The following is a 24,045-nucleotide window of genomic DNA, read 5'->3' on the forward strand; positions in this document are numbered from 1 at the left end:
CCTCATTGGAAGGATGATGTTGACAGAAGTTTAGACAGCTATCTGCCTAGTGACAAGTAGCTCATAAGTTAGACCAGTAGATAGTCAGGACTCCTGGGTTCTGTTCCCATATGTATAAATTTAGACAAGCTACTTAACAGCTCGGCACATCAGTTTACACTTCTGAATGATGAGTTTAATTACTGTTCATAAAGCGAGTTGAGATAGTCGAAAGAGTGGCACTATATCAAATACTATGATTAGCATGATTGCAGACTCTTAGTTAGCCGGCTGCGAGCTTTTCAGACACTGAAAGGCGAGGGAGCAGATTGGCACCAATTGAAGACAGGCCACGCAGTGGTTAGACTTTTCACCACAGAATTAGTCCAAGTAGCAGTGGTTTGATAGCTGGATTATGATGATCTGTTCTGAATATTGGTCAGACCTGGCTAAATAAACAAACCCAGTTCTCAATGGATGGGGAAATAAATGTGAATGTCCAGCTCCTCTTTGACACTGAATGCAGCAGATGAGAGGCTGTCGTTTCCACAGGGAGTTCACCAAACAAACCACCCAACACATTCTATTGATAATCGTAACTAAGAGAGTCTTCCTGAAACAGGGCCAACACAAGACAAGCCTCCCAAGGCAATGGCAGCTGTCATAAATATAAAGGGAAGGGTAACCACCTTTCTGTATACAGTACTATAAAATCCCTCCTGGCCAGAGGCACAAAATCCTCTTACCTGTAAAGGGTTAAGAAGCTCAAGTAACCTGGCTGGCACCTGACCAAAAGGACCAATAAGGGGACAAGATATTTTCAAATCTGGGGGGAGGGGGAGAGAAAGGCTTTGTTCTGTCTGTTCCGTGTGGCTTTTGCCGGAGACAGATCAAGGAAGCAAGTAATCCAACTCCTATAGAGTTAGTAAGTATTTAGCAAGGAAATGCGTTAGATTATCTTTTGTTTTGGCTTGTGAATTTCTCTGTGCTGGGGGAATGTGTATCCCTGTTTTTTCTTTTTGTAACTTTAAGGTTTTGCCTAGAGGGAAACCCTCTGTGATTTGAATCTGATTGCCTGTGAGATTATCTTCCATTCTAATCTTACAGAAGTACTCCTTTTACCTTTTTTCTTTCTAATAAAGTTCTGTTTTTTTTAAGAATCTGATTGGGTTTTTTGGTATCCTAAAAACCCAAGGCTGGTCTGTGCTCATCTTGTTTATTCTTGAGCCTCCCCAGGAAAGGGGGTGTAGGGCTTGGGGGAATATTTTGGGGAAATAGGACTCCAAGTGGTCCTTTCCCTGATTCTTTGTTTGAATCACTTGGTGGTGGCAGCGTTTACCTAATCCAAGGTACAAGGAAGAATTTGTGCCTTGGGAAAGTTTTAACCTAAGCTGCTAGAAATAAGCTTAGGGGGTCTTTCATGCGGGTCCCCACATCTGTACCCTAAAGTTCAGAGTGGGGAGGGAACCCTGCCAGCCGCAGAGCGTGTCTAGAGTCATTTCATGGACACTTCCGCAGTAGCCCCTTTGACTGTAATACAGCCTCTGGGCAGGGCTAGGGAATGTTGATAAAGGCAGGAGCATCTACATAGCATTGCATCTGCCCCCTTCCCCCTCCTTGCCCCATTCCCAGACATCCCCTGTGCACGTTGCTGTGGGGACACTAAGCTCAGGAGCACGGAATGTGTATGGCACCCCTCAGACCTCCCCCCCCGCTACAGAACAGAATTTCACCCCCCATCGGGGATTTCATCCTCAGCTGCAGAGGCAGGAATCACCTCGGTCATGAAAATTAACACTAACGGTAAATGAAGTCTCAAATATGATTAATTACGAAGCCGTTTTCTTCAATGGCTGCCGAATTTTGGTATAAACAGCTTAATGCAATATTTGTACACCATGTGTAGACACACAATAAAACAAACGGGGGAAGGCTGGGATACAAGCCAATCAGCACGTCACAGGATCGTTCAAGGGAGATTGAGCTTTGGGTTCATAGGCCAGGTCCATAAATAGACCAATGGTAAACTCAGCCCATCAGTGTCTCATTGGACAGTGGTTACTAGAGAAGGTTGACCCCATTTTCTGGAATGTTTTCATCCTTGGATCTTTCCCAGGGAGCCGCAGGCTGAACTTTGTGTGGTTCTGTGTTATTTTTTAATGGGCTATTTTTGGTTTTCCCCCTAATCAGGAACAGGTTCTCTGCCCCTATTTCTGGAACATCCTCCCTGATCTCAGGAGCTTTCCAGTCCAGTTGGCCTTCTCCTCCTGAGCTCCAGTCCAGCCTTCTTTCTGGACACCCACGTCACTTGCGTGCTGCGAAATCCCAGGCTCTTTAAAAGCAAGCATTATTGCAAGGGCTCCATGAATCATCTCTTCCCAGCTAATCATTGGACTGATGCAGGAGTTCGCATCACGCTCTCCCACCATCTTCTCTACCAAGGCTCCATCTTCCATGCTGGCATGCAATGGAATGAAGAGTACAATAGCGAAGGGGTGAACCCATGGAAACAAAGCAAATACTTCATTCTCCTCTATGCAGGCTGTGATGGGAACGTAACGGAGACGTTCCAGACATGCTCTTGCCCTAGAGAGTAAATCTCAAGTTAAACCTGCTAGGAGGGATTCTTTCCAAAGTCCTGGTCAGGGACAAGGAGGAGATTTTCTCCCAGGGTGTTCTCTTGATATTGGTATTCTATTGAGATCGGTGTTCTGTGCACCTGCTCATTGGCTGGGTGGTTCCCTGCTTTGTCCCGCTGCTGACTTTGCATGCCACACAGCCGCTGTACTCCCAGCCCTAGCACATGGGGTAAACGGAGCTTTCCCTGCTGTCACATACTCTCCCTCGTTGCTGAATTTAGAGCTGTATTCACAGTGGCAACAGCTGGAACATTTCAAGTGGTCTGTGAGACTGTGCCGAGCATGATGTGTGGAGAGGCAGGTTTCCCATGGATGTATGTAGGCCTAGCCAGATGCTGCAGTTAAGGTGGAGATGGCCTATCTGGTTTCTGAGCCAAATGCTGGCACAGGCACATCTTTCATTGACTACCAGGAAGCATGGGCACAACTCAAGGGCAGCAGCAGGGCCATTGTATCCCTATGTTCAGTCATTTATAATTTTCTCAAAAAGCAAAAACAAACAAAAAAATACCAAACTTGTGGGCTGGAATTTCTCATGCTTGCTCAGATAGATATGCGATGATGTTAAGTACTGTATAGCGTGTTTGAATGTTTTAGGTGGGAAAAGGTACTAGTTAAACCTAAAACAACATATTAGAGACAGTGGGGTATTCAGGATAGGGCACTGGACTGAGAAGCAGGAGACCTGGAGTCTAGAGTCACTTATCTGTGTTGTGCCTCAGTTTACCCATCTGTAAAATAGGGATAATACTGCTTATCCAAGTGCTATGAGACATCAGATGAGAAGTGTCATTATCTTAATTACACACTCTCACTGGAGACACAGTATAAAATGAATGAACTTCTTTAACATTATATTCTATTAGTAGCATAGAACATACCAGTGTCCAGCACTGCGTGGTCACATAATGAAAGATTGTATTGTAGTCAGAGATGGCCCCTGACCCAATCCCTAGATCAAATCCCCATGAACTTTGCAGGAGTCTGGATCTGGATCACAGGTCCCAAAATCCTGAATCTGACCATTTCCTGGATTTTGACACAGTTAGATCTGGATTTCATGGGGTTTTTTTAGGGTCAAAGAAGGTGTTCCTCTTTCTGTCGGGCAGGGGAGGGAGCCCATAGCCAGAGGAGCCTTGGCTCCGGTAACGGGCTCTCAGGCAGTAGTAGAATCAGCCTTGTGGTTTAAACTGAAATGATCAGTGGGGTTTTTCTGGGAAGAATAATTGGTTGAAATCAAACAGTGGGAACAATACTGGTATGTCTAGTAGCAACTTCTCTATTCGTTATGTGCAAACTGGTTCAGAAACAAATGAGACTCCTTCCCCCCTCCCCAATATATAGCAGTTCCTCAATCACAAATCCTTAAAGACCATGCCCTTGATTTTCTTGGGCAGCCGGGCTGGTAGTGCCATGCAGTGAGTTTGGTACAAGACCGAGAATCTGGAGGATTGGCAATAGTTTCTGTTGTGAACCCTGACACTGATTTGCTGGAAGACTGTGGACAAGTCACGTAATGTTGCTCCACCCTGACCGTCCCTGTCCGTAACATGGGGATAATGCTGTTTTCATCTGTAGATCTCAAAGCACTTTGCAAAGGGAGGTAAACTGCAAAGTATTGTTCTGTGTTCAACTTCATCAAACAATAGGGGGAAAAAACAGGGTCATTTTCTTCCATTGCCCACAACTTACAAGAACTTCCTTCCTTGTGAAACATGAAGGAGGAACCTGCAGCGATAATGGAAATGTTTTTCAAGTGTTTTGGCCCCATCGTGTTTACATCAGTGTTGACGAGGGAAATGTATTTATTTCCCCACACTCCAGCAGCAGCAGTAGCAGCGGAGAAGGGCTCTGTGATTGGAGAGCGAGCCTTGGACAGGAGTGTGGGAACATTTTCAAAAGGGCACCGAGCAAAACATTGGCTTCAGTTCTAATCCGAGGGACGGAGTGTAGTGGAGAAGGGGGCGAGATTCCATCAGGTGGCAGCCTGATTTCCTATAGAATGTGCCCTCTGCTCAACACCCCTAGCCTAACTCATCTACCTGCAGCAAAGGGAGAGGGACGTGAGTCAAACTGATCATGGAGCGCAGGATGCCCAGCTCCGAGAGAGCTGCTGGCTGTTATTTTGCTGTAATGGTTATCGGAGGGAGCTGGGAGTCAGCAAACCTGTCTCCTCCTCCCAGCTCTGACAGGGGCCCTGTTCACGTTCTGGGTGAGGATTCTGAAGGGTTCTCGTTTTATTCAGGCTGGTTCTCCCACCCCCTCGTTTGGAGGCTCATGCTCCTTGGGAACTAGGCCCAGTTGTCTGAGGGGGAGTCTGATGCAAGAGTGAAGAAGGGCCAGATTTACCCCTCCTGTCCCTGGCTGGCTCCGGGGGAGTGACGGCAGGGAGGATGTTAGCTCACAATGCGCGCAGCTTAGTGAAAGCGCAAAAATTCATCGCTCAGGCAGACAGCTCTTGAATGCCACGGGGTTTTAATGGCCAGTGGAGTCCATCAAGGGGCAAATCAAGGTTTATAGGTGCAGGGAGGCTGGAAGGAAGAGTCTGCATGGGGCCTGATGTTTTGGGTCCCCTGAAGTATTGTTGAGCCCAACTTAGTTTCAATCCACCGCTGCCATTGCATGACAGGAAATCAAGCTCCGCTTCTCAACCTCCCACGCTCGATTTTGAATGACAGCCCTAAACCTAACATGCCACAGGAAGTACAATGACTTGTACGGCAGCTGGTGGCCGGCTGTCAGAACTGACATAACCCATCGGGGCTGGTGGCTCAGACAGCAGCAAGCCTTGCTCAATCAAACTCTACTCTTCGTTACACCTCCGCCTCTCCCGTCCTCTGCATGTTCTTCTACAAGGTGAACTATGACGGTGCATCCTGCCAGGCCAGAGGTTGCTGTGCTGAGGTGGCCTCCACTGGGAGTAGCTCTTTGGCTACATCACACACCCCTGTGCCAGGCTGGTGCTTACCTCTGCTTGGAGATGGCTCAGAACTAAACCCTGGAGCCAGCCCCACCAGCCCTTGGGGTGGGGAGAAATTCCGATTCTAAAATGAGACACAGATTTTACATTTGTCCCCTAGCTCTACCATGGGCTGAACCAACACGTTAGAGCCAAACATTCTCAGATTTTGGGGTGGGGTGTTCAGATTCTGGATCTGGGTCTTAAATATTTGCTTCAGGTTCGTTGCCAGTGATGGTGTTTGCCTCTTTGGGTTGGCCATCCCAGATCAGACCAGTGAGCATCTTGCCTCCAGTAGGTGCCTGATACCTGAGAATTCAGAAGGAGGAAACACCCTCCTCCTTCTCCTATACAAGAACCCAGCAGGCCAACTGTGCCAGGCCATGCTGCACACTGAGGAAATATTCCTTCCTGTCTCCTGCTCTGAAGCATCATCATCATCAACCATTGTTATTTCTATTGCAGTGGTGACTAAGGGCCTCCAATCAAAGATCATGGTTCCATTGTGCTAGGTGTGCTACAAAAATAGAGGGAAAAGGCAGACCCTGTCCCAGTGAGCTTACCACCTGGGTTTATAACAAGACAGAACTGGTGGGTGGAACAGACATACGGGGTTGTGGGGGAGATGGGGGATGAGGTAACAGTAAAATGAGCTTGTTTTGCCCAAGAAGCAGGGCTCAGCTCACCACCAGCCTAGCTGTTTTAAGCAGCACAAGATTCTAGCTGTGGATGAGTTGGGTTTCCTTCCTCTCTCATCTCCTGGGGATGGTGGATTCTCTGGATGAAGGAACCTAAACTGCGAGCAACATCTGTTCTTTCTTTCCTTCCTTCTCCTGTGAAAGCAGCACCCTTGCCTCCACAGACGGGCTCTAGTATTTCCTCACGTTCTAAGAGCTCTGGTTCCCCGGGGCTTGAATGGACCAGTAGACGACAATTGCTTGTTACCCCCATAGAATGAAAGGTGCTTTTTGTTGAAGTCACCTTCCTGATCTTAATTCCCTCCCAAGGACAACCCACCCTTCTGGCTGAAGAATCACGGAAGCTGAAGATGGAACAGAGCTAAAAGTGCTTTTAATCCATACGTAGGGGATCAATTCAGGGTTCTTCCCTACAGTACAGTCTGTCCATGCCAGCTTTAAGTGATGCAGACAATTAGGATACTGCTCCGTAGGGGACTGTCCTTTAGTCTAATACATTCCCGATTGACCTCTCTTTGTGAGCTGTGTCCAACCCATCTCAGTGAGAGTGTCTCTCCTGCTCCGATGGGACCACATTGCCTCTGAACTGCCCTGATGGTCCAGGTCTGAACTCAGGTCCCTCCTCTGGCACCGCTCCATGTTATATCACTGCGCCATTGCTCTCACTAGCAGCTGTTTCTTTTTTTAAGCTTAAGAAGCTAACTGCCAAGAATGCTACGTCCAGTTTTGCAGTGTCACGTGGATCTTTCTTTAATTCCCAGCAAAGGATTTCCTGCTGGGCTTGTTTGTCAGGGAGACGCAGGGGGACATTTGCATTTTGAGCAGGAGGATGTGGGGGGGGGGGAGGCGATCACGTGTGAATTCAGCACTGAGCCCCCTTAAAGCTGCTCCTGCCCAGGTCCCAGCTCCTTGGCAGGTCAGCGCCCGGTGGGGTAATTCGCTCAACTGGAGTCAGTGTGAAGGTGCAGTGGCAGGAGCTGTGCGTGCACAGGGTCTGCGGGGAGAGAGGAGGGCGGCTTTATGGCGAGAGTGGGGAAACCTGGTGAATTGTGGCAGATGAATTGAAGACACTGGAGACTGCTGAAATGACTCCGCGGGAAAACACTGTCTCAAGTGGCAAGGCCCTTCCCTCCAGCGAACAGCAAGAAAATACCTTAATGTAACCGGTAAAACAGCCTGGGATTCAGCTGAGACCTGTGACGGGAAGCCCAGCCTTCCTAAACCCATTTGCTCTGTTCCCCTCCCAAACATCCCCTGGGCACCCACAGGAGAGAAGGGTGCAACTGAGCTGAAGTGACCTCCTTCGTCACTGGGGACCTGTACCAGTCACAGAAGGGCCAGCCCTGAACTCCTGCCCTTGTTCCGGGGACAAGTGTCCTGCCTGCCTCAAAGATGTTCAAAGGATGGGGCTGTGGTATAAATGCACAGCTGGGCTTGAACTCCAGAATCTGGTCAGGATCAGGGTTTCGATTTCAGACACAGCCCAATAAAAACAGGGAGGTTTGGACTGAGCCCATCTCTGTTTAAACGTGGTAGGCAGCATTAAACTAGCAGTGCTGGACTGGCTCCAGTAGCTTTGAGCATGGCTTAGATTTCAGCAGGATGCATTCACCTCTCTCTGTGTTTTGATGGACAGAAAGAAAAACGAGAAAAAAAGAGCGACCGCACTTTCAGATTACCCATGCAGAATTTGATTGCACCTGCCTTAGAGCCGGGTCACACGGTGGACATGCCCTGTCTCGAAGGGTGTTGTCAATATAACTTCACAAATACCCGTGAGGTAATCAGATACATCCCTAGGCCCTGATCCTGCAACTTGTGTGTGTGACTCTACAGTCAGTTGCAGGAGAACCGCCTTAGTGCCTGAGTCAGCAAAGCACTTACGAATGTGAGTAGCCCCAGTGAAACCAGGACCTTACGGTTAAAGCACCGACTTAACATTCAGAAGAGGGGGCTTCAGTTGCTGGCTTTACCCCAAAATGCCTTTGAGGCCTTGTGTCATTCACATAGCGCCTCAGTGCCTCATCTGTACAACACGGATGCTAATGCTTCCTTTTCCAGCAACCCCTTTGTCTTGTCAATTTAGACTGTCAGGTCTCCAGGGCAGGGACTGTCTCTCCCTGGGGATGGGTACCGGACAATGGGTTCTGCTCTCAGTTGGAGCCTTTAGGCATGATTGGAATGGATAATAATAAATACTAGGGTGAAAGCCTGTAAAGTACATAAGCCAAGGCCATAAAATACAAGGCTCCGTCATCTTCAAAAATCATACTTCTCTCTGCAAATTCTGCGGCTGCTGCCTCCACAAGGGGTTTGTAAAATCGCAGTATATGAAAGAAGCTGGTAAAAGAATTGCTTTTTTCCCTCTCCATTAATTGCCTGGTTTGTTTCCTTTGCACTGCCAGTTCTCCAGGATAGTTTGACTTTATAGTAACTTGGTTCTTCAGTCAGCCAGGCCCCGATCCTGCAGTGAGCTCTGGGTGAGTGGATCTCTGCACCTAGCTCACTGCAGGGCTGGTGCCTCAGTTTCCCCCGGCTCAAAAAAACCCTTATAAACACCAGAGGTACAGAAACACTGATATTTAAAAGGGATTTTTTTTGCGGGGGGGGGGGGAATTAGGAGATCTGATTTAAGGGGGCTCCATTAGAAAATGGAATTTAAAAAAAAACTGTTAAAAATTCAAAATATACAGAGTTTCTTAAACTCTAAAAAAACAGTGCTGCAGAATTCTATGGGCCCTGATAATAAGATTGGTGGTTTTTATTTGTAAGATGACAGTACCTTGTATGTCTTAAATGTGACTGCCCCATGAATTTCCCAGCCATCTGAAATCAATTGCACCTTCAATTGTTACTTCTTCAGAAAGCTTTCTCACTAGAATAACACATTATTAATGATTATTAATTATTCCAGCTTTATCTTTCCTGTTTCCTAGGGATTGGCTGGATGGAGTGACCCTGCTGCATTCTGCTATCACAGAGGTAGCTCTGGTTAACCAAAAGTCCAAGGGAATTCCCCCCTCCACCTCCCCAGGGATGTAGCAGCAGAGAGTAACTCTTGACTGCAGATTACCAAGGAGGCCTTGAACTCACTGCAGAGCAGGCAACTAACGGCAATATTTGGGGAGGGCCAGAACTAAATCATAAGGTCGTCCATAATTCATCTTCTTGGAAGATTTCTTGTCCAACTAAGCCTCGAACACAGATCTCCCTAATGGAAATACTAGTCCACTTCATTAGAATAATCAGCTGGCCTCCCTCTGTTGGATTCTATTGGTGGCTGTTGGCTTTAACTGGAGGTTGGTGGTCCCAGGAACCAGTAGACCAACAAATGTGTTACAAAACCTAGTTGGCCAAATGGACATAATGGGGTCCAGTTTGCACTGTGCACTTGGTTTGAATATACAGCGGTTTTAACATGCCTGTTTTCTGTCTGTACACACACACACACACGTAACCATCATACACATATACATGCATATATTTGAGGTGTCCAAACTCGATATGACTTAATCATGAATTGGGTTTACATTTCTGTCTGAAACTGAAAGGAAGTAGCACTGAATTATCCTTTGGCATGGTTTCTGCTGTTGGGCACGTTCTCTTTATGGTGACATGTTGCCTTCGACAGCAGTAAAATCTGAGACATAAGCAGGAAAGAGAAAGAAATCAATCTTTTCGGTTTATCAAGTTGTGTCTGGCCTGGGGCCCAAATATTTTGTGCTACAAAGTTGAGTGTGTCCACCTTAATCTGTATGACAGAGGTACAGCCTGCAGAAACGACAGGTCCCAGCATGTATTGCTCCCCTTTGACCTATGCAGTTTTGCAGCTGCAATTCACTCCTTTTACTATAATGCAACTTAGGTTGATGCCCTCAGGCTGACAAGTTTCTCATTTGCACAAATTTGGTTGCTCCTTTATAAAAATCTTTCAGCTCACCCAAGGATTGTTAAAATAGATTGTGCTTCCTCTTGTCTCCTTTCCTTTTCCAGGACAAATAAACGACAGGCGACAATGTTTTAAAATTTGCCATCTCATCGTAGACAAGTATATATCAGTCCCTCTATTGTAAATTATCATCTACGGTTAAGCGCTCTTGGTCAAGGATTAGTGACTAAACTGTCTCAAGTGCCTTTAATAAATCAATGCTTTTAAAATGATCTGCCCCTCCCCCCGCCTCCCCAGCCCAGCTGCGTGTTAAGGTAGTAACTGATTGATCGGAAGGCAGTGGGTTTGGTGGCTCAGGGACAGGAGCGGAGGAGTCAGTTGGAATGGGTTCTTGTTTTCAGCTCTACCATCAGAGGGGTAGCCGTGTTAGTCTGGATCTGTAAAAAGCAACAGAGGGTCCTGTGGCACCTTTAAGACTAACAGATGTATTGCAGCATAAGCAGGTCTACCCTTTGCAGCTCTACCATTGACTCACTGCGTGACCTTGGGCAAGTCATTTTGCCTCTCTGGGCCTCAGTTTCCCCATCTGTAAAATGCAGATAATACCACTTTTCATCTGAACGTGGAAACACTTGGCCGATGCCAAGTAGTGCTGTATTATAAACCAAACCAGCGACAGCGTCCTCTGCCGCTAACGCGCTTTCTACAGCCAGCACGAACCCCTGTGCTGTATCTGTCACATGTATGCAGCGACCAGACCTTTGTCTTTATAGTTGGTAAAAGGAGCCCAGATCCTTGAGTCTGACATCTGCAAAACAGGGTGTTTCATTTTTCAAAGCACATTTGCTGAGCTACCGCGTCCCTCTCACTACACTTGATTTACAGGCATGATTGAGCCCTGGAGCCTGTGTAATACAGCTCACTAGCCTGGATTGATCTCAGATACTCATTCCGTGGCAGGTTCATGCAGTATGAATGACCAGGGAAGGTGCCAGACTGAAGTCTCCGGGAGACTGACGTTCTCTCTGTGTATCAACAGAACAGGTACAGCCCTGGGCAGTGATACTAGCAGCTCTCCCCACCCCAGCAGTCTGCTTCTGGCCAGACCCCTTAGCTGGATTCAAATAGGTGATCTAGAGGCAAATAAATAAATAAATAAATAAATTAATGGAGATATCCATCTCCTAGAACTGGAAGGGACCTTGAAAGGTCATCGAGTCCAGCCCCCTGCCTTCACTAGCAGGACCAAGTACTGATTTTGCCCCAGATCCCCAAGTGGCCCCCTCAAGGATTGAACTCACAACCCTGGGTTTAGCAGGCCAATGCGTCTCTTAATCCTGACATAGGGGATGGCACAGCCATAGTGCTCGGAGCAGCAGGGCTGAGGTTTGTAGGTTTCCTAGAGCTGCAGGACTGAATCCCAGAAAGATGAAAGTCCAAACTGAAGTGTGTGTGTGTGTGTTGGGAGGTGGGGTGGGGTGGGGTGGGGTGGGGGGATTCTTTTACAGAACATTTTAAATACCAAGATCCTGTCTTCTGTGCATGGCCATTTGAGAACTGCCATACTTTTCATATGAGAAACTGTTTGCTCTAGTATCTTTGGCCACAATTTGCCTCCTGCTGTATGCAGGTAACCTCCTTTAGTACATCACTGTCGTGCCTTGAGTGTAGTTTTGGGATGCCCTTTGAGATCTTTCTGAATGAAAGGTGAATGAATAAATGCCCTCGTACCCCATTAACAGGTCCCTGAGCCACACCAACACCCACTCGGCTGCTCCATGCTTGGGCTAGGGAATCCCACAGTGGGCAGAGATCCACTCACACAGAGCTCATGGTCAGCTCAGGGCCGGGCTGACTAATGACGACACAGGAGAAACAGGCTCGTACTTTAAGACCGGTTTTATCCAGCAGCAAATTGCCATTTTGCTGCTGGATAAACTGGAGATTTTCAGCAAACATTCCACACGGTTCTTAGAATGATTCATTGACACTTAAGATCGATGCCCATCAACATTAGCTGGCAGATCAAAGCTTCGTTCCCTCATGGTGACTTAGATCTGAAACCATGCACCAAACGAAAGCATTTGTTGATCATTCACTCAGTGTATCACTTAAACTCCCTTTCTCTGTCCCTCTCAGCACATCCATCGCAGAGGCTAGCAACATCAGTGCGCAAACGGCTGGGGAGCTCCCTGTCGGGCATGCTCTATGTGTGGGATTTGGCTTTGGGACACACTGCCAAAGCCCAGGTATTTTAACCTTTGGGACATGCTGCCAAGCCCACCTTGTCGCCGGTCTTTTGGGGACAAGGCGGGCAGAGGTTTATCCTCTGGCTTTATTTTATTACCCCCATTATGTTTGCTGGTAAACAGATATCTGTCAACGTGGGAGGAGCAGCCCTTCGTGTCACGTATTTCTAACTGATGGAAGGGCAGATAGTGAGGCTTTTATAGATCTAAATAAACAAACAGCGAATAAAAAAGAATGGCTCTTGGCAGTATCCTCGTGTATACTGACCACAGTAAACGTCTCCTCAGGATTGATGCACAGATAGGAGATGGAACAGATATCATGTATCTAAGTGGCACCACCCCGTCTGGTGACATCATTCCCAGTTGATGTCAGTGCCTAGCTAAACCTAGCTCCTTCTGGCCTATGATTCCTCTTCTTTTGGCTTCTCCCCTTCTGGCCTCACCTCTCCCACGTCTGTCTTTGGCCTTGACCTCAACCCAATCTCTTCCATTTCTGGACCTTGTCAGATCTCATCCAGCTTCTGCTTCCATTCTCTATGACCAACTAGATCAGAAGTCCCTCCCCTACCTACAAGGAGAATCAATAGGATTTGCTGTGTGGCCTGGAGTCCCTAAACCATTGGCTGATTCATAGTGGCCCTGCTAGAAATGATAAAGAGCTGCAGCTAAAACTCACAAGGAAAACTAAAGTCTATGGAGGAAGAAGAGGGAGGGAGGAGTTTTTAAAATATTTGCACAGGGGCCTTTGGAGAAGCTATGGACATTTGTAAGAAAGGTCTGTTGAAATGTCGCAGGATGTTCACCCACATGGAGAATTGCGTAGTAAAGTTTTAAACCCCTGGGCATTTACAACAATGCCTTATAATACTCCATGGAGTAAACAATGTATAAACAACATGTCCTTTTGAGTTTTGTAAGAGAGCTAAGACAATGCAGAATCGCTGGTCTAAATTTTCAAAAGTGCCTAGGGATTTTGGGTGCACTACATGAGTCACCTCTGAGATTTTCAGGAAGTGCCAAGCATCCACCATCTGAACATCAGGTCCCTTTCAGTTGGGCACCTAAACACAGAGGGACTTAGAATCACTATTCACTTCTGCAGACTCGGGCCACGATGCTTGTTCCTCCCTCTGGACAGGGGATACGGCTGCTGACTGTTAAATGTAGCTTCAGGTCGAATGTAGCCGCTGTGCTGATCAGCGTACCAGACCTGTCCCCACACCCTCCATTGGCTGCAATGGGATTTGAGAGAACAGCGGTGCTGAAGTGCGTGCTGCGGGGAGCGGCGCTGTCGTCCTGTCCCTTGTTTATGTGTCTGGGGTGTTGCAATCACATCGGGGGGATTATTGTTGGTCTGACCCACTGCAACTCCCAGGTGGAGTTTTGCTTGGAAATCAGCCTTGACACAAGGAGGGCATGCTGCGGAGGGTCTCATCCCTCTGCCTTCTCCTGCCCCCTCAGTGACTGGAGGCTTTCTGGGGGCTTTTGGCTCCATTACACTCTGCTGAGTGCAAGGTAGACAATGGCTCAGTATGTGTCCGAAGAGCTTACGGAGGAGTTATTTTATACAAAGCGAGTGCTTGTGTAACCCACACACCTCCTGGGTGTGGTGTTCTGTCCCATCTAGTGGCATCGAGACCACTTAGTGAGAGATTAATGCGTCTGCTCTACAACCTTAACTAACAGCCATATTGCTTTGAGCGCGTGTAGTAGAGGCTCATGCACTTCAAGCTCCAGAGATCCCAGGTTCGATTCCCCCAGCGACGACTGGGGTCTGTAGGTGTTACACCTGGCTTTCCAACTGAGATGGAGGAGTTCAAGTGGCAGAAATGGACCGAAGCAAAAGTTGGTGGAGTCAGTGGGATTGACTCACTTGAGGGATTTATGCTGTGCTGAGGCATTGCCGTGGGACTTGGGGGGAATTTGTCTCTGCTGTTTTTCTCCTGGATTGCTGAGGGGTTTATTTTCTGTCAGAAGAAGTTTAAAACATTCTCATTTAAAAAGTTTACCAGTCTATGGCCAGCTCTTCCCCTCACTTATGCCCAGTGTGACGCCCCCATGTCAGCACCATTGCTCAGAGGGTAGTGTCGGAGGGGACAGATTTTTCACATGACCGGTTGCAGACGTGATTGGCGCATGGCTGCCGTCTCGTCCTGCACAGCTATGTGTTTATTAGTGATGAGCCCAAGGCACAAAGTTTAGATCTAAATCCAGAAACCAGGGGTGTTTGCACCTGGGTTTTCAGCTGGGATTCTGCCTTTAGTTTGTAATTAGGGATACAACATTTCATAGACATACTGCCATCCTGTCTTCACTTTCTGATACAGTAGGTTTTGTTGCTTTAAGAATGCATCTCTAGCTCCAGGAAGATACCAGATTTTAGTTAAGGAAAGAAATGGGAGTCTGCCTTTAAGAAACGTTTAAAGAAAAGGTGCCTTGCATTGCTAACACCATTGTGTGACGTGAGCCAAAAGATAACACAGTTTTCAATTAAATACACACACCCACTAACTATACTGTGCACACAATGGGTGTGTAATGATACAGAAAAGCTAAATCATAGACATTGCAGAGACCTATGAGGCCATTCAACCCATCCCACAACTAGCTCAGGATTGGTCCCGATAGCACATTTCCCAGTGCTTTCACCAGTCCGCTTCTGAATGTCTCAGGCGATGGGGCTTCTATCCTGGGGAGACTTTCCCACATCCTAACTGCTTCCATCATTAGGAAGTTCATCCTGATAGATTTCAGACTCAGTTTTCATTATCTTAATTTAAACTCATTACTCCTAGTTCTGGATTTATACATACACACATGTACGATCTACAGGTATCTTCTATCAAGTAAAGCTATACATATTACACCAAATGCTAACAGACATCTATCCACAGTATGCTTGTACATACACCTGTGCTTGTGTGTGTGTAAGTATCGACACACACGCACATATAGCAGACAGATATAAATAACGTGTTTATTTCTATATACAAATCAGTTCTGATATAATTGAACAACATAGAAAACACTGGATTTTTCCCTTGCTAAACTGAAGAATGACATTCGCATTTTTGAACCAGATACTTGACTGTTAAACTCCAGAATGACTCCGATGTCTAGAAAACCATCAATGACTGAGACTTACTGTAATTTAAGGACCATTTCTACTTGTGTTCTGCTGCCTCTCCCGTACATTGAACAAACCAGCTCAGGACACACTAGACTTGTTGGTAAGGATTTTCAAATGAATTAAGTGCCCTCCAACACGTGTATAAACCAACCGCCACGACCTAACACGCTTCATTTCTAAACTGCAATTGATAAAACTCCCTGAGGGAACATCAGCCCGACTGTCTGCTCAGGGAGGTCAGCGCAGAGGAGAGCACAGTACTTACACAGTTTGAATGAGAAAGATCAGCTGCGGGTCTTGAAGTCTGCTCCCAGATCCTTGAATCGAATGACAGTGCAGTTACTCCCCAGCGCCGAGCCCTGCAGAGTAATACAGGAACCAGACCTCTTTGGTTTACTTTTACATTGACGTCAGCGCCTTTTTCTAGCATCCCCGGCTCATTTTGGTAACAGGCCATTTTAGGGGGTGGGGGGAGAGAAAGAGGAGTAAGTGGAATAGTTTTATAACTGTCTTTAGGAGGGAGCCAGGCAGCTGTGGGATGGTGTGTGGGCAAGTGTGTGTATTGAACATAGATGAACACTGCATATAGAGCAGTGCAGACTTTTATGGACGATGATTCTGCTCTCACCCCAGTTCTACACTGGTGTTCCACCACACAAAGGAGTCGCTCCTTATCTACACCACTACGAGGGTAAAATGCGCCCATTCCGATTTGGTCATGTTTTACCCCCACTGCTGTAAGTGCCTGTGCCTAGCAGTAGAAAAATCAGGTCTTGTGTGTGTACAGGATATATGGGCATGCACGGGTAGGCCAATTTTTTTTAAAATGGATGCTACAGTTAGGATCCTAAGTCTATATTTAAGTACCTAAATAAGTGGCCGGATTTTCAAAAGGGCTCAGCACCTAGCCGATCTTTTTAAAGTCAATGGGAGCAGCAGATACTACCCCAGAATATCTGGCCGTGTAGTGTATATGTTTGTGCAGTATTACTGTGTATGTGTGCATGTTTTGCAATATGGTATGCACATACACTGTGTGTACAGGATGTGTATGTATGCACAATATAGCTGTGTGTACTATGTTCATACACTCAGTATAGTGGATTCATATTTGTGGAGAGCTTTGAGATCTACAGGCAGAATCTGGGAGCACCGGGCAAGCGCTAAGAGTTATGATTCAAGCTGGTTGAATTGTTCGGTTTGGTGAATTTAGCACTTCTTTCTGCTTGTGAATAGATCCAGGTTGTTCTGCTTGGACAAACAATTTTCAGGGTCTCAACCATATGTTATGAATCATGCCCCAAAGTAACGTTAGATTTCTTTTCAGGCATGATCCTGCAAACACTAAGGGTACGTCTACACTACCTGCCGGATCGACGGGTAATGATCGATCTATCGGGGATCGATTTATCACATCTAGTGTAGACGCGATAAATCGATCCCCAATCACTCTGCCGTCAACTCCTGTACTCCACCGCGGCAAGAAGCGGAAGCGGAGTCAACGGGGGAGGGCGGCAGTGGACCCCGTGCCGTGAAGATGCGAGGTAAGTCGACCTAAGATACGTCAACTTCAGCTACGAGAATAGCATAGCTGAAGTCGACGTATCTTAGGTCTTTCCCCCTCCCGCCCCAGTGTAGACCAGGCCTAAGAGTCTGTCTCCACTGCACACTAAGCCCAGGTCAGTGGCCTCCAAGCCTGTGGACTCGGTATTTCCAAACCCGTGCTTAGCAACCACACTGCATTGTGAACCCGGGTTTACAATTGCTGGACCCAGGTCTCACAACTGTGCTAACACGTCCACATTGCCGTATGCAGACCTTCTGACTTGGGTCTGTGGCTTGGCCAGTGTCCATGACAGGGCTTGGACTGAGTCACAGCGGGACTTGAACACTGACCCTACGCCCTGCCAGGGTCCTAGGATCTGGGTCCTGAATGCTTGCTGGCCGAGTCAGACTGCTTTGTGTGTGGATGGAAAGAGGGCTTGGGCTCAAACCTGAGTCAGAACCTGGGCTTCGTGTGCAGTGTAGACATACCCTTACATACTCTGGTACTAAAAGCTCCCGTGATGAAGCTGAAATGGAACCTACAACATCACAACAGTAAAGTTACTAAGACTACAAGGTCTTTGGGGCATGGGCTGTCTGGCATGATGGGCCTTGCTCCATAATTGGAGCCCTGGGGCACTACCACCGTGCAAATAATACGTGAAATTATCATGTGTTTGTATACCACCTGCAGTGATCCCCGGAGCAATTACACTGAGTGGAGTAACAGAGGGTCCTGTGGCACCTTTAAGACTAACAGAAGTATTGGGAGCATAAGCTTTCGTGGGTAAGAACCTCACTTCTTCAGATGAGTGGAGCGTATTCGCCAATACATACGTGATGAATGTTACACATTACACACCACGTTGCTGTGTATTATTTTAGATCATATGTGAACGCTGTGTAGTTATGCTACGTTCCATAACTATGAATTGTGTTATGCTTTTCCCAGAATGCTGTTCACTCATGCCATCCCGTAACACTTTGCAACAGTTAAACCTGGCTCTTGGCACAGGCAATTACAAAACTCTGTCAGGAACAAGATGGATGACAGTTAGGGGGTGCTTACATGGCCCACTGGCACCTGGAATGTGATGTCCAAAGCAAAGATAAGGAAGGCACAGGACAGGAAACAAGAGAAACTGGTACATAGTGGAGGGGTTGACCCTTGGGTGACGTATAGACTCCTCGCGGTCAGTGACAGGTCATGCCTAGTGGTCAGAGCAGGCATCAGTCAAAGCCCAGGGCCAGAAGCAGAGGCCAGATGCCAGAGCCAAGGGTCAGAGCGGGAGTCAGGAATCAGAGCCGAGGGTCAGAACCGGGTTACCTGGAATGAGGCAAGGTAGGAGCTAAGCTGCAGCAAGCAAAGACACTATCACAGCCACAGGCAAACACTTTGAGCAGCCACTGATCTGTAGCTGCTGCTGGGCTTAAGAGCCGGTCTGCTCACTCTTCCAATCAAGCCGGTGGCGTAGCCAATTAGGCAGCCTCCTACAGGCCAGCTGTGCTCGTTAGGGTGCCTGAACCGTGGCTTTGCCCAACACCCTGCTGCCTGACACTCTCTAACTTGTAAACAACTGGGCTAGAAACGTAAGTAGTCTTAGATGCATATTTTCAAAGCAGACCTACTGTGTAAGGTGAAGGCAGTGAGATTGCTTCCCAAAAGGGTGGTACATACGTCTCCTTTCGTCCTCTGCTTTGTCTTTGCCTCATAAACTGACTCAGCTTGGCTGTTTGGTCTCCTGAATACGTTTAATATCAGAGCAAGAGTGTAGTCAAGCAATTGGCTACCCTTAATGAACCAGGGCTTACTACTGGTTGTATCCCCACTGAAAACCCTAGTAACAGGTAAGCTCACTAGTGTGGGATCATGGAAGAAGACCCTTTCATTGTATTGTATCTGGAGCAGGCACCTGATTTAGTCTATATCTGTCAAGGGCCTAGCACGCTCCAGCCACTGTATGACTCCATGAAGTCCACTGTGGACTTTGCTATGCTAATGTAATTAGCCTGGAAGGCGCTCTAGTGTCATGGTGATGGGCACTAGCACAAATCTTGATAGATAGGTCTTCTTATAAGTATTACAGAGCTACTGAGAGGTCTCAAAAGAGATCAGGGTCCCACTCAAAAGAGATCAGGTGCTGCACAAATGCACAGTAAGAAACAGTTTCTGCTCCAAAGAATTTACCAACTGAACAGACAAAGAAGAGGCAGAGACGTGAAACCCTAAGGTCACCCGGTAGGTGAGTGGCACAGCCAGGAATTGAACCCCAATCTGTCGAGTCACACTCCAGCATCCGAGCAAGCCAGACTTCTATCTCCGCTCTCACTCTTTATAAATAATAATAAAGCTTCTAAAATGCCTGGTGTCGTTGCTCTGAACCAGTGATTTCTCACTGTTACGGGAAGGCAAAGGCTCACAGAAATGCAGACTCTGGAAAGGTCTATATTTATTCTTAGAAATGCTGTTACCCATTGCAGGCTCCGTTTCGGGAGCTTTGAATACCAGAGCATGTAAAGGAAAAGGATCTATTTTTTTCCCAACTCTACAAACTCATCCAAAGGTCATTCTGAAACAGGAATAAAACTGTCTTTGAAATCTAAAGCTGCTGTAATAGCGTTTTTGGCAGTGAATAAGAAACTTGAATATTTGAGGTTTACGCCGTGAAACACAAAGGGATGGAATGCCTCAGGAAAAGGTTAAAGCCCAAGGAAAGGATTAAGTTCGGCATATTTTCAATACGAGGAATGGCCCTGCCGTGCCCTGCTCTGTGACCGACAACAACGTTTAGAGGAGTCTAATGGCAGTGGACAAAAACCTGAGCTCAGCGGGTGGAGCTAAGGCTCTAAAGTCAGACCAGCTACACCAGAAAAAACATCCCAGCAAGGTTATAGTTGTAGGATGTTTGGTAAACTCCCCCCCCCACCCCCCCAGCAGGAGTACCAGCTGGAGTGATAGTCCCCTGGGTCAGAGTCCCAGACACAGCGTTAACGCTCCATTTCCCCAGCAGGAGTCCTTGTCCTCCCCGAGGACCTTTCACAGCTTTGTAGAGCCCACAGGGTTGTCCTGGGAGAACTCACAATCAGAGGATATCGAAGTGCCCAGACTCTGAGCTGCAGCGTCTGGGGCTTTTCTCTGTCGCTCTTTGAAGCTGAATGCCACCTTTGTAGACCCCAGATTCTAGGGTATTCTGGGGACTACTTGGGTCCCTGCCTTCGGGCTTCTTTGACTTATGCTCAGCTGCCAATGGCCCAAAGGGACAATTCTGGCAGCTGCGAATAGTCGGAATGCAGTGGCACTCTGACGAGGCCCTTTTTTCTCCAAGCATGCCGCATGCTCTGGGAGCTGAGGGCATGTCATGCGGCTATACTGGCTTTATGCTACCTAGGGAGAGGAATTGCTAGGTAGTTGGCTAAGCTGGATTTCCAACTGCCTTGCACTGCAGAGGGAGTCAGGGGTCACAAATCTCCCAAGATCCCCATGAAGAAAGGAGTATCATCTTGGTTATGATCTCCATCCACCAGCAGCAAAATGGGGCACTTTCATTCTCCACGAGTATGACTTTAGATTAAAGAAACAACAACAATGAAGCATCAGATCAGAGCAGAGCATGTCCCTCTAAGATCCTCAGTCCATCTTCACCCCAGATCCCCTCTCAGCCAGGCAAGCAAACTTCAATGTCAGAGAACGGAGCCATTTACCACCCGAGAGTGGTGAAATCAGACAAAAACATGGACTCTCCTAGGAGGTCTGCACTTAGACTGGGTGAAGGCAGCTCTAAGGAAGGGCACTGGGATGGGATCTTCCTCTGATCCTTTCTGAGCACCCAAGGCGGCATCCTCTGCAGTAGAATTTTCATTTACATCATCTTCCTTTCCAGTGGTTACGCTGATATTGCACTAAGGTACCACGGTGGTGGATGAACTTAGGCAGAGATAGAGAGAGACAGTTTAGATCTATCTAGATTGCAAACATACTCCTAAGGCCCCCTATTATCTGAGTACTATCTATCTAGATTATTCTGAGTATAAATCTGAGTATTATCTATCTAGCTTACTAACATACTATTAAGGCCCCTGAAGTATCTGAGCACCTCAAAATCTTTAATGTATTTGTCCTCACGACACCCCTGTGAGGTAGGGAAGTGCTATTTTCCCCATCTTACAGATGGCTAATGAAGGCCCTCAGTGATTTGCCCAAGGCACATAGGAAATTTAACCCAGGTTGCCCAACACAATGCCCTAACCACTAGACAATCCTTCCTCTCTGATAGGAAATCAGCTCCTATTTCATGCCTTTAGCCTTGTTAAAAATTTGAGAAGCAGCTTGTTTGTGTCACAGATGCTACGAGAGAGAGGGAGAGTTTGAGTAACTAGTGGTTACTGTGGTGCTTTAGCTACAGGGACCCCAAGATTCTCAGTGAAAAAGAACCAAACGCTTACAAGTGTGGAGGAATCAAAGGGTGAGGAAATCTGCTTGTGAAGACATTTTGACACTATCCACTCAGCGGGACCAGGTGGAGAGCAGATGGACTCCCTGAACACACTCATGGTGTAATTACTACACATCCCTTTATTTCTTTGTTGTTTTATGTGTTTTTTCCCTTTACTTTTTAAAAGTAAAAACAATGAGGAGTCTGGTGGCACCTTAAAGACTAACGGATTTATTTGGGCATAAGCTTTCGTGGGTAACTGAAGAAGTGTTTTTTTTTTACCCATGAAAGCTTATGCCCAAATAAATCTATTCATCTTTAAGGTGCCACCGGACTGCTTGTTGTTTTTGATACAGACTAACACGGCTACCTCCTGATACTTTTTAAAAGTAGTTTGTTAAATATCAGAGCCTGGCTCTATCAGTAAGGTAAGCAGTGGATTGTAGATCTCATAATGGATGGAAATTACATGTAATGCTTTTTTGGCCCTGATGAGTTGTCCTAGGATTATCCTTGCTTCCAGTTTATATGAACTTGAAACTAATCTTATGTTTTGAGCATTCGTGTGGCTTTCCCTAGGTGGCCACGTCCACCTAATAGATCTGATTCTCTGAAACTTTGCCTCTGTTGGAACCAATCCTGTGCAAAGGCAGTGTGGGGTAGGTTTAAAAGGCTACCAAGTCAGATATCGCCACTTAGGTACACCAGCAGTAGCACTGTGCACCCACTTTCCATAGGTATAACTTGTGACAGACGGACAATATCCTGGACAAACCTGATGGAGTTAAAATAAATGTAAACCTTATTGAATGAGGTTGAATACCTTTTCGGTCCGTTGTTTTTAAAATGCAGTTGGGTATGAGTCACTGTGCCATTGTATGCAAATCTTCCGTGAGGCGGGGGATGCTAATATACCTCCTCCATTATCAACCCTTTGAGACCACACCCCTGGAGAGGTTCACATATACTAGTTCAAGCTGCATTCTCCAGGGACCAACAGGCAAAGACAAGATTTTTGGATAAATAGACTGGACCTACTGAGGCCCCTCAAGACTGTACTGAAGCTGTGATGCACTTAAAACCACAAGGAAACCCTTGGCTGGGGTGTTGAAGGACTGTTCCTACCAGAGCCCATGTTAGGGTTGGAGTGATCACTGGGATCATAGAATCATAGAATATCAGTGTTGGAAGGGCCTCAGGAGGTCATCTAGTCCAACCCCCTGCTCAAAGCAGGACCAATCCCCAACTAAATCATCCCAGCCAGGGGTTTGTCAAGCTGGGCCTTAAAAACCTCTAGGGATGGAGATGCCACCACCTCCCTAGATAACCCATTCCAGTGCTTCATCACCCTCCTAGTGAAATAGTTTTTCTTAATATCCAACCTAGACCTCCCCCACTGCAACTTGAGACCATTGCTCCTTGTTCTGTCATCTGCTACCACTGAGAACAGTCTAGATCCATCTTCTTTGGAACCCCCTTTCAGGTAGTTGAAGGCTGCTATCAAATCCCGCCCTCCCCATCTCTTTGGCAGACTAAATAACCCCAGTTCCCTCAGCCTCTCCTTGTAAGTCATGTGCCCCAGCCCCCTAATCATTTTCATTGCCCTCCGCTGGACTCTCTCCAATTTTTCCATGCTTTTTAGTAGCACGTGTGTAGGTTCTCTGAGTGATTTTGATATATTTTCTCTGTAGTGCTTTTACCTTCCGAATAAAACAGGCTTGAGTAAAGAGAGCTGTGTGGTAACTCTGTAACTGCTGACAGTCTCAATGTTAAGCGACTCTCACAAGAAAGCAAGCAGGCCGGTTGAGCAGCCTGTCTTGGCTGGGAATAATACAGTGAAGGCAGCGAACTGTAGAGCCTGGAAATACCCTGGTCAGAAGCGAGTGAGATGCAGAACTCCACCCAATAAAGGCAATGGCCAGGGGAGATGGAAACCTGAGAGTGGGTGGCCCTTGCTGGACCACTGAGGGGTAAATATAGGCGCAGATGCCCTGAACTGTGACCTATTTCCAGAGGTGTAAGTGATAACATGAGGTGCAGGGCAGTGGAGAATTGAGCCCTAACAGTCTGCCTACAAAATTAATGGAAGTCGGCAGCCATCTTTAATTCCTTTACTGTGAATAAGCAACAGCAAAGTAGCAGTTTGTTGCTGACCCACAACTTCTGCCCTCTCTTGTCCAAACTTGGCAACTAATTCAAGGCCAGATCCAAAGAGCACTGAGTCTGTTTTAAGCCAGGCTTTTTATCAGGGCCCGCTCCAGGCACCAGCTTGCCAAGCAGGTGCTTGGGGCAGCCACTCCGGAGAGGGGCGGCACATCCAGTTATTCGGGGGCAATTCGGTGGACGGTCCCTCACTCCTGCTCGGAGTGAAGGACCTTCCGCCGAATTGCCACCGCAGATCGCGATCGCGGCTTTTTTTTTTTTTTTAACGCCACTTGGGGCGGCAAAAACCCTGGAGCCGGCCCTGCTTTTTATCCAGTGGGAGTCAATTATAGTCTATAAGTACCTACATGGGGAACAC

At 47.1% G+C, this 24,045-nt stretch overlaps 1 protein-coding gene across 1 annotated transcript in view; it reads right to left on the reverse strand.

The window, feature by feature from the left end:
- Positions 1–15,869, reverse strand: part of GPR20 (G protein-coupled receptor 20) — a 33,203-nt gene extending 17,334 nt beyond the window's left edge. The window contains exon 1 of the mRNA XM_034759468.1: positions 15,812–15,869. The gene's annotated coding sequence lies outside the window, so the exon portion shown is untranslated. The remainder of the gene's footprint in view (positions 1–15,811) is intronic.
- Between the last annotated feature and the right edge of the window lie 8,176 nt (positions 15,870–24,045).

Source organism: Trachemys scripta, chromosome 2, assembly GCF_013100865.1.
Source record: "Trachemys scripta elegans isolate TJP31775 chromosome 2, CAS_Tse_1.0, whole genome shotgun sequence".
In the NCBI taxonomy this organism is placed as follows: Eukaryota; Metazoa; Chordata; order Testudines; family Emydidae; genus Trachemys; species Trachemys scripta.